General features: G+C 42.4%; 1 long non-coding RNA gene across 1 annotated transcript in view; it reads right to left on the reverse strand.

Annotated features, from left to right (window-relative positions):
* Positions 1 to 10,522, reverse strand: part of LOC123504275 — a 58,240-nt gene extending 47,718 nt beyond the window's left edge. Inside the window, exons 1-2 of the long non-coding RNA XR_006674782.1 lie at positions 10,411 to 10,522; positions 9,248 to 9,319 (exon numbers count right to left, since the gene is read on the reverse strand). This is a non-coding gene — a long non-coding RNA (uncharacterized LOC123504275). The remainder of the gene's footprint in view (positions 1 to 9,247; positions 9,320 to 10,410) is intronic.
* Between the last annotated feature and the right edge of the window lie 274 nt (positions 10,523 to 10,796).

The raw sequence follows: 10,796 nt of genomic DNA on the forward strand, positions 1-10,796 counted from the left end.
TTTGTTTTTTAATAATGAGAGAGAGAGAGAGAGAGAGAGAGAGAGAGAGAGAGAGAGAGAGAGAGAGAGAGAGAGAGAGCAAGTTAAACCATTACATAAGGAAAACCGTCACGGAAAGGATAGAACATGGGAGAAACAAAGCTCGAGAAAGCGGAGAAATGAAAAAGGAGAAAAATAAATGGAAAAAGAAAATAGAGGGACAGAACAAAACGCGAAACGAAAATAGAGAGAATAAAAAATAAAAACACCAAGAATACTTAACGTAAAAAAAAAAAAAAGATGACAGTGAGAAGGAAAAAAAAAAAACCGAATAAAGTCAAGACAAAAAAAGAAAAAAAAAAAAACTAGGGTAGGAAATGGAGAGGGAGAATTATGAGGAGTGACAAAGAGGACATGCTGATAAGAGGCAAGATAGTGCGATGCGGGACAGATGAATGAGGAGGAGAAGAGGAAGAGGAGGAGGTGGGGACTGTGTGTGTGTGTGTGTGTGTGTGTGTGTGTGTGTGTGTGTGTGTGTGAGAGAGAGAGAGAGAGAGAGAGAGAGAGAGAGAGAGAGAGAGAGAGAGAGAGAGAGAGAGAGAGAGGTATGGAGGGACACGTCATATATTTTACTTTAACTTCCACTTTTCCCTTTACGATCTCTCTCTCTCTCTCTCTCTCTCTCTCTCTCTCTCTCACACACACACACACACACACACACAACTGTATAACCAACGACAGAAGAATTATTACAACCACCTTTTCCTTCAATGTTATGTAATCAACGACTTGAAAATGACATCACACGAAAATTATTGAACATCGTAAGAAAAAAAATGCGTAAGGGAAAAGGAAAACAAATTAATGAATGTACATAAGCCTCGTGTCTCAAGTGGGTGGGTGGGTGGGTGCGTGTGTAGCAAAGGAGTGGATAGGTGAATATTAGTAGTGCTGGTGGTGGTGGATGCCAAAAAGGTGGATGAATGATAGGCTAGGCAAGAGGCGGATGAGTGTTAGTGGATAGCCGATGGTGGATAAGAAAAACAATTAGCTGTGTTGGTAGTTAGGTAGATGAGTGAGTGAATCCAGTAAATACCAGATTAAATATGAATAAATGAATAAAACCTAGAGAGTGAAGCGACGTTCTTTAGTAATACAAGACTTCATCACCCTTACACACACCCACCCACACACACACACACACACACACTTGCTGATTCACCTCACAATCAAATATGATGAATGTGCTTCTTCTTGCGTTTGACAGCTAGCAAGTAAGAAAATGAGGGGTGAAGTAGGAGAAGGTGTGAATGTGTACAAGAGTGAAGAGGCGAGCAGACTGACTTATCGAGGAGTAGAAAGATGGTAAGTAAGATGAAGAGTGGCAGGCAGATGGACGAAAGTGGAAGTAAAAAAAAAATATTAGCGAGAAAGAATTAAGTGAAAGAAGGAAAGAAGAAAAAGATTATGCTTGAGAAGGAAAGAGGTGAACTGTAAATTAAAGATGAAAAGTAGATTTGGGTGAAAGACGAGAGAGAGAGAGAGAGAGAGAGAGAGAGAGAGAGAGAGAGAGAGAGAGAGAATGGATAGATGGCCCGGAAAAGAGCGAAAGTAGGAAAGGATAAGGGGAATTCAGACAACAGGAAAGGAAGATAAGAGGGAGAGGGGAGAGGCAAGACGGCAGGGGAGGGATGAAGACACCAAGGACAGTATAAGAGAACTCAGTCACTACACGATGAAAGACAAGAAGACGATCATTCTCAATTACCTGTTACTATTTTCCCTAATAACCCACGATAGATAGAAAGCTTAGTAGGGAAAACACAACAAATGTTCATACCACCACCACCACCACCACCACCACCACCACCACTACTACTACTACACCACACCCAACGAAACCAAGATGAGAAAGGAATGCGGCTGTCAGTCTAACTCTACTGACAGGATGTGATGTGTCTGTCAGTGCTGGTGTGACTGGCAACGATGAGTAGGAACGAGAACTAACCTAACGAAGCAAGACCAAAGGGAAGGAAGGAGGAAGAGTAGCCTATCCTGACTCGAAGAAATAATAGCAGAACGCGAATGTGGGAAAGAGAGTGAGGTGATAGCAAAGAACAGCTGTGGGTGAGGTGCAGAATAGGGGAAGGTTGTCGGGAGGATTCTGAAGGTAAGGCTGAGTCGTATAGTGATAGTGAATGGGTATAGGGAATGTGCGAAGCCTGTCCTAGGCGTGAGGAGATAGGGAGAGCAGTCTGCACCGGCTGTGAGGGAAAGGAAGTGGTGGTGGTGATGTAAGGCGTTGGTCACAGGGATAAAGGTGAATCGTGGCTGTGGAAGGAAGGAAAGGAGGAAGGAAGAGAGTAACGTGTTCCTACTGAGAGAGAGAGAGAGAGAGAGAGAGAGAGAGAGAGAGAGAGAGAGAGAGTGGCAGCGAGTTCGGGCTTGGGCTGTGGCTGGGCTGGGCTGGGAGAGGCAGGCAGGCAAGCAACCCTCGTTACCCTGCCTCCTCCTCCGGGATTCGCTGCTCAACACAACAATTCCTGCGTCCCTCCCTGTCTCCCTCGCCGTGCACCCTTACCGCCTCTCCCTGCACGGCTCACTCTGCCTCGCCGTCCCGTGTTCGGCTTCCACCCTTCAGGCCGGCCAGGGGGTCAGGCCCACGGTATGTAATATTCAGTTTCAGGCCGGGAGCAGCAGCGGGGTAAGCGAGTTCCATCCGACAGTAGGGGCACGGGAGGGGCGGTTCCTGCTGCCTGCCTCCTCACCGCCAGGTCACGCTTATGCCTCCATCACTAATATTTACAACTTTATTATTTCTTTTTATTCTCGCCATTTTTTCTCATTAGGCCGGGACAATGTTGGGCGAGGGACCCGTAAATGGCTGACAAGTGTCGAATTACCACCACCACTACCACAACGAACGAATGCTCTCTCTCTCTCTCTCTCTCTCTCTCTCTCTCTCTCTACATGGGCCATTCACATCTGCTTTAATCTATATCACCACGTTTAAAAATGTTGCTAATAACAAACTTGCTTTATTCCAGTAAGTTTCCAGATCACCTTAGTTGTATCATACCATTCCTTCTTGTGTGTGTGTGTGTGTGTGTGTGTGTGTGTGTGTGTGTGTGTGTGTGTGTGTGTGTGTGTGTGTGTGTGTGTCTTTTTTTTCACCCATTATAATATGACCTTTATATCCGACGGTAATATATTCATCTGAGTTTCTTTTTATATGTTATCTTTCGTCTCCTTTTTGTCAGTGTAAATTCTCGTTGTTGTTTGTTTTTTAATTTTATCCACGTCTCTCTCTCTCTCTCTCTCTCTCTCTCTCTCTCTCTCTCTCTCTCTCTCTCTCTCTCTCTCTCTCTCTTCGTTTCTGTCTTTCTGGTCATATATGTTTGTTTGTTTGTTCCTTACTCTCTCTGTGTCTCTGTCCATCTGTCTGTTTGTTTGTCAGATGGTCTGTCTGCCAGCTTGTCTGTCTGTCAATCTGTGTGTGTGTGTGTGTGTGTGTGTGTGTGTGTGTGTGTGTGTGTGTGTGTGTGTACCCCTCTCTCTCTCTCTCTCTCTCTCTCTCTCTCTCTCTCTCTCTCTCTCTCACACACACACACACACACACACACACACACACACACACACACACACACACACACACACACACACACACACACACACACGTAACCATTTTTCCTTGCACCACGCATTGTTAGGGCCAGCGAGGCCGTGAGCCATTATTGTATACATGAATAATACAATACTAGGGTGCAGGTTTACTGTATCCCACCGCTCCACCGACACACACACACACACACACACACGCAGCGTAATACAATATTTTGGTGGCGTAAAGACTGCACCATTCGCCCTTCTTTCTTTTTATATCGTTTTATTAATTTTTTGACAACGGTGATTACCCTCGGCCGCTCGGAAAACTGACACCAGACACAAATATTGGGTTGGTGCCATCCGGAGTGGGGCTGTATGAAGAGAGGGAGAGGGAGAGGGAGCGGGAGAGAGAAGGGCAAAAGCAGGAGGGTTTGCGAATGGGGGTGCAGGAAAGGAAAAGGATGAGAAAAAGAGAATGAAGAGGAGCGAGAGAGGAGAGGAGAGGGAGCAGGAGTCTCTATAGTTGAGTTAGAGGGGAGTATGTGTGGAGGTTTAAGAAGAGAGAAAGGGAGGGTGAAGGAGGGAGGGAGGGAAGAACAAGGGAGGGAAGGGGAGAAGAGGGGTTTAAGTGAGGGGTTCGAGGGGACACAGCTTTAACTTTCAAAGCAATATCAGGGAAGGAAGAACGAGAGAAGTGGTGGGGATGGGGCAGGACAGGAGGGTGTGTGTGTGTGTGTGTGTGTGTGTGTGTGTGTGTGTGTGTGTGTACTGATATATACTGGGAGAGACTAAAATATGGTTGCTAATAGAAACGATAAATAAGGAGAGAGACAGCTATTCCTAAGAGACAACTGACAGATGTTAGTGAAAAAAAAAAAAAAGTTATAAGAGAATAAGACTGTAGGGGGGAGGGAGAGGAACTTGCTTTATTCCCCTATACATGGTTGTCTGGCTATCAAGGGTACTGTGGAGGCTGTGAATGAAGAGAAAGAAAAGAAAAACATGTATTGAAAAAGGCTCTAGAAAAAAAAAAAAGTTAAGAATTTTCAAGGATATTCACATGGTCCTTGAAGTAAAGTTTAACAAAAATCCTACACCATTAACTCAAAAAAATAATAGTGAGACTCCCAACTAGCCATGTGTAGCTCTCAAGAACAGTCGTTACGAGAGACGAAACTGCGCGTGTTTACCTAAGCTCTAAGAATCAAATTAATAACCAAGGAATCAGAACGGCTGCGTGGGAAGCGGAGTGCGTCACGAGGCGAGTGTTGCTGAGGAGAGGAGGCAAAAGGAGGAGGAGGAGGAGGAGGAGCAGGCGGAGGAGGAGGAGGAACAGAAGTGACCCATTCAGCCCTGAGCAATTAACACGAGCTGCAACTCAAAATAAACAGCAGTCAACGCCTCGAGAGAGAGAGAGAGAGAGAGAGAGAGAGAGAGAGAGAGAGAGAGAGAGAGAGAGAGAGTGTGTGTGTGTGTGTGTGTGTGTGTGTGTGTGTGTGTGTGTGTGTGTGTGTGTGTGTGTGTGTGTGTGTGTGTGTGTGTGTGTGTGTGTGTGTTTCAAGTGTAAACAAACAATGGTGGCCACAAAAACCCCATTTTCTGCTACACTTACACCCTCCATGTTGCTCCTTCGCTTCTCTTCCTGTCTCGTCACCTTCTCCCTCACGCAACAAGACCTTCAACCCTTGTGCTGCTGTAACCCTTCTTTGTTAATATGACGGCAGTCTGAGCGCTAAGAGTGATATGAATAGTGAACAAAAATTATCCAAGAGGGTAGGAAGATGTCGCTTTACCTCTTGTGCTGTTGTAAGCTTTCTTTATTAATTTGACGGCATTCTGAAGAGTAAAAACGATATAAATTGTGAAAAAAATGTATCCAAGAGAGAGAGAGAGAGAGAGAGAGAGAGAGAGAGAGAGAGAGAGAGAGAGAGAGAGAGAGAGAGAGAGAGAGATAAGTTTCGTCTTTTCTAGGTTACAAAACTATTTAAGGGACTTTAATACGAATTATAAATGTTTGAAAGAAAGTATAGTCAGTGATTATAAGAAAACTCACACACTCTCTCTCTCTCTCTCTCTCTCTCTCTCTCTCTCTCTCTCTCAAAATGGCACTGGACACTGGGCAGGGGATAAAAGAATAGATAAATAAGTTCCACAAATAGGAAATGAATAAAATAAAACTATTGAAAAAACACTCAAACGTCCCTTAAACTATTGACTGGTAACTCTGTGGGATCTTTTTTTATTTTATTTTTTTTTTTTTCTTTAGCTCATTTTCTTTCCAGCACCCCTTTTACGGAAAAAAATAAGCACAATTTTCTAAAGGCGAAGCTTCTCACGGCCACTAATTTCGAAGGCAAAGGCTTATCAACACCATCTTCAAGGGCTCCCGTGTAACTATTTTTCAGAAGCCATTTAAGTGAACAGCAGAGTTTCCAGGGGTGTTTTTCTCACTGATGCTGGTGAAGTCTTACTAAAACTGCCAAAAAGATCATTAAACTACCCTTGAAAGTCATGTATGCTTCAATATCTTTCACTACAGCCTGTTAAAAGTAGGCAAGAAAAGACGCTGAAGAGTTTGAGAATACGCTTCTGGGCATAATAAGAAGAGGTCGCCCTGTGTGTGTGTATGTATGTATGTATGTATGTATGAATATATGTATTCGCCCTAGGACGGTGCGTAATGAACAAACCACGAGAGCCTCCAGCTGAAACTAAAGACGAGAGAGAGAGAGAGAGAGAGAGAGAGAGAGAGAGAGAGAGAGAGAGAGAGAGAGAGAGAGAGAGAGAGAATGGGCATCCCTTTCCTGAGCAGTATATGTATGAGGATTTAAGTGGCTGGTGAAAACTTTACTACTACTCAACTCTCTCTCTCTCTCTCTCTCTCTCTCTCTCTCTCTGTCTACCCTTCATATCCAAAGGAGTACCAATGAAAAATGAATAACTAAAAGAAAACATACTCTAAAACATGCACTACGTATATATTTTCGCACTTAACCAATATCTTTAATTCATACGAGAAAAACAATGAAAAAATAACATTTCACGCCGTTCATTTCATATTCTAACATTCATCCCAGTATTGCTACCTTCATCAATATAATGAAAGGCGCGAGGATGTCAGCTTCAAGGTATTACAGAGAGAGCGCCACCAAGTCCCTATTCCTAGTTCGGTCACGGCCCACCACCTGTCTCGCCACGTAAATGCATCGTTTCTATTACTGCGCCGTGTACCATTGGTCGGGTCGGGGACAGGGCGGAGTCAATTTAGCTCCCGCATCCTATCAGAAGCTAACGAAGTAATCTAATTGGCGAGCGAGGGAGGGGAGAGGGTGGGCGGCGCTTGCAAACGCACGATAAGTAATTAACCGATCGATCGTTTTTACAGATAGACACAGAGACTGCACCGTTGTATTGTTCTGAATATGTGTATGACTCATTATGGGGAAATAGTGAAGGAAAGATTGAATGAATAAGGCCAGTAAAGGAAGGGAAAAGAAGAAAGGAATGAAGTTTGCCATTGTGTGTGACAGGTATAAGAGTGCATGGGATTGATAGAGGACTGGGACATGTCAATTATCATAGTGAGACTGGAAAGATAGGAGGAAATACGCCTTCATAATCTTATATATCAGATATTCGTACTTAGCCATGCTATGTGAAATGAAGGATAAGGGAGAGAGAAAGCGAAATGAAAGTATCGTCTTTGTAATGATGTAATACTGTGCTTAACTTCCCAAACGTCCTGCTCACAGACTCAGGAATGATGTGATCGTGGTGAGGTGCTCTAAACAGGTACCTTACATTAAGTATAGAGATAAAAAAAAAAAAAAAACTAATAAAAACCTACATGTAAATAGTAAACAAAAGACCAAATCGTATAATGTACTCCTTAGTAATCCAGGGCATATACAAATGGCGACACGGTTTACGACAAAAGATCCTCAAATCCTCCAACGCTCTGCTATGACTTCTCAACAAGCTGAACAAAGTGAAAATAAATCAGTTTATATCAAAAGCTGCATGTAAACACTAATCATGAGATCAAGAATGTATAAATACTTAGTTTTAGTTATACACCTACGTAATCCAGAGCAAACAGAAACAGTAGCCAGGCTTAACAGAAAAGCTCTTTAAATCCTCCGACGGAGTTCTATGGTTTCTCAACAAGCTGAATAAAGTATTTGTGTGGTAGGAGTTTAGACTTTTAGAGTATTCATGGCTATTCCGAAAGACACCACTGAGAGTATGTGATCGAGTAATATAACCCTTTAAGCTCCTTTAGTTTTATTTGTACACAGTAAAGTCTTAAATCCATCTTTTCTCTGTCATAAAACCTGTGTCCTGTACTAAAGAAACGGTACCTTTATGAAACGTGTCATAGAAGGAAAAAAATCTGCATTTTCATCATAAATTGAGTGCGTCTGTCATAAATCCGTGCAGTTGCCAATAATGGGATGACTTTGTTTCAGCACTCCTGGAAGAACAAATAATTAATCTATATAAAGCGTTTTCAATGTTCCTAATTTATAAGACATATGAAATGTTATAAGCAACATTTCTATTTGAATTTTCTGTAGTGCTTTAGCATTAGTATTTGAAAACAAGCAACCAGTACTTGTAATAGTCTTATGACAATCGATGTCCTTAGTTACAACACATTCCAAACATTTATGAGGAATATGGATCCATGCTTTTAATCAGTAATCAATGGGTTAAGAACTGTATGGGTTATTACTGTGCTATCAAGAATCATAATGCCTCTAATTTTATCTGTATACAGTCAAATAGTCTATAGTTACTCAAATAGGATAAAAAAAAAACATGTTCTTATAAGTAGTAAAAAGGAGAAACTGGAGCATTATGCCTGTGCTACCGAGAACCATATGATGCGTGGAGGAAGTTTCTCGCCCTCATGACATTACTTCTTTATCTTGTAACCCTACATGTATTAATGAAGGTAAGATAAAAGCGATCTTTGTATACGTAGTGGCTTTTGGTTCGGTCAAGAGCAAGAGCAAGAGCTAACCAGTATTCTCAATCATTCATCATTTTTTCAGTTAAATGTCGGAACTCCCTGCCTGCCTGTTTATTTCCTCCTTCCTGTGATATTTTCAAGAGACAGGTTTAAATGTTTAATTTGGATGACTATTTGGATATTTCTTTTGGGAATAGCACCTTATTACGTCTTTTTCCCCATTTTTGTTGCCCTTGACCAGTGCTCCTCTTAGAGAAATACAATAGGAAAATCCTCTGCTTGTGCTGGCGTGAGGAGCGTGATTGCACTGACGCCTCTTACAGCCCATGGTGGTGCACTTGACCAAGGGAGGAATGTGTGCGTGATATGCAGCTGATATGACGCTACTTGACGCAAAATGAGAAGTCAGATCCACCGCTGGAGTCAAACACTAAGCTCCACTTCTTCGTTCACTTTACCTAACCTAACTTAACCTTACCCTAACCTAACCTAACTTAACCTAACGATGAAACTGTCAGCCCAAGAGCCACCACCACCATTCACCACCACCACCGCCACCACCAGCTTAACACTCACTCCCCACATTGAAGATTGGCTGAACCACTCGAATTACCTTCCCAGTACTACTGAAGAGCTGACGTCATTGCCAACCTCGCCCACCTGCCCCAACAGTTCCTCTTCACATACCTGGCACGGATGGAATGCAGAAAGCCGCGGTGTAACTTGCTACCACGCGTGCTGCCCCTAGTGATGCTCTGTCTGTGGAGGGAAGGAGGAATGGGGTTACTTCTCAAACACATGATATATTGCACATGCTTTATACACACTCTTTTAAGAAACATGAACCAAATTCCACGTAAAGATGATCGAGTGGTTTCATTTTCAATAGTGATGTCAGTTTTTATTTATATCACTATTCTTTTACATACCGATAATGTAAGACAAATTTCCGGTATAGGTAAGAGGTATTTATTTCCTATAGTGATGTCAGGTTTGATCTATTTCACTATTCTTTTATAAACTGATAACCTAAGAAATTTCCGGTACAGGTAAGAGGTTTTATTTCTGATAGTGATGTCAGCGCTTATGGATTGCAATATTCTTTTACATACTCTCAAAAAAATAACCAATAAGAACATAAAACACGAAGAGAAATGGAAAAAGCCAGTCTGCATTTACCAATTAGCTTATACCTACCTATACCTACTAATCCATATCCATATCTTTATCTTGCTTCTCTTTCACCCTTCTCATTGATTCGGCACTAGCAACGGAACACGGAATCTATTCCAATACAGACCAATCGCTGTCCTTATAACTTTAAGAACTTCAGAATAAAATATGGAGACTGAAAATTTCTGAAGAGGAAACAACGAAGTATGATTTGCTGAAATGGAATATGAGGGACAGAGGAAAGAGGAGACAAGAACATAAGAAAATCCGCGTAAAATTTTGTTTAACGAAGTCGTGAAAGGGAACAAAGGTAGAAGAGATTTCGTTAATCTTTTCCAAAAATTGAAGGAATAGGACAGTCCACAGAGAAAACGAAAATAAGCAGAAAGTCTTGTATATAGTGGAGTCACGAGAGCGTAAAGAAGAGGCGGCGTTAAAGCTGAACACCACACACGGAGAGAGAGAGAGAGAGAGAGAGAGAGAGAGAGAGAGAGAGAGAGAGAGAGAGAGAGAGAGAGAGAGAGAGAGAGAGATATATATATATATATATATATATATATAGAGAGAGAGAGAGAGAGAGAGAGAGAGAGAGAGAGAGAGAGAGAGAGAGAGAGAGAGAGACCTTTAATTCAAGAGGCAGCAGCATTTCCTTCTACCATGTGCTGTAGTCTTCTTACCGCCACTTCTCCCACGCAGCACACTTCTTGTCCGGCCAGAATAAGACAAGCTTTATTTACTATCGTGGTTCAGAGAGGGAGGCGCCACGCTTGCCGCCACACTGACGAGACGCTACTGATGCGCCACTGTGGGAGGGCTCGCGTCCATGTTCCGCTGTTTCGAACCACGATTCAGAGACCTCACTGTTTAAATGGAGTCTTTACCTGATTGCTTTTAATTTCTTCAGTACTAGGACGCGTTTTCATATTCATTGTAGTTACTATTTGGCGACCTTGTACAGCTTCAGAAATATATGATGGGATTAGAATAGTGAAGACGCTGGCTTTAAATAAAATCGTCGAATCATACCCAAAAATCAAGGTAAAAATGAGTCCCAGTATAGAAG

The sequence above is a fragment of the Portunus trituberculatus genome, chromosome 15, assembly GCF_017591435.1.
Source record: "Portunus trituberculatus isolate SZX2019 chromosome 15, ASM1759143v1, whole genome shotgun sequence".
Classification (NCBI taxonomy): Eukaryota; Metazoa; Arthropoda; class Malacostraca; order Decapoda; family Portunidae; genus Portunus; species Portunus trituberculatus.